Raw genomic sequence first — 750 nt, 5'->3', positions numbered from 1 at the left:
CCTCTCACAGCCATTAACTACAGATCCTCACTCCCACACCCAGTAAAAACTGACACACTCTCACAGCCATTAACTACAGATCCTCACACCCACCCAGTAAATACTGACCATCCCTTTCACAGCCATTAACTGCAGAACCTCACTCCCACACCCAGTAAATACTGACCATTCCTCTCTCAGCCATTATCTACAGATCCTCACTCCCACATTCAGTAAATACTGACACTCACTCTCACAGTCATGCACTACAAATCCTCACTCCCTCACCCAATAAATACTGACTGTCCCTCTCACAGCCATTAACTACAGATCCTCACACCCACACCTAGTAAATACTGACCCTCACACCCACATTTAGTAAATACTGACTATCCCTCTCACAGCATTAACTACTAATCAGAGAGGGTATCACAGCTACAGAAGCTTCCATTGTCGAGGAAGATCTCCATACCGAGTCAGTATGGGTGGAAATTAGGAACAGCAAGGGAGTAGTCACCTCTTTAGGGGTTTACTACAGGTCGCCCAATAGCAGCAGTGAGATGGAAGAAAGCATAGGTCGGCAGACTTTGGAAAAGTGTGGACGTAGTAGGGTTGTTGTAATAGGTGACTTTAACTTTCCCAATATTGATTGGAACCTCCTTCGAGGAGAAAATTTGAATGGAGTTGTTTTTGTAAGGTGTGATCAGGAGGGTGTCCTAACTCAGTACGTTGACAGGCCGACGAGGGGAGAGGCCATTCTAGACTTAGTGC

Source organism: Chiloscyllium plagiosum, unplaced genomic scaffold, assembly GCF_004010195.1.
Source record: "Chiloscyllium plagiosum isolate BGI_BamShark_2017 unplaced genomic scaffold, ASM401019v2 scaf_3162, whole genome shotgun sequence".
NCBI classification, from domain to species: Eukaryota; Metazoa; Chordata; class Chondrichthyes; order Orectolobiformes; family Hemiscylliidae; genus Chiloscyllium; species Chiloscyllium plagiosum.
This window is presented reverse-complemented; position numbering follows the sequence as displayed.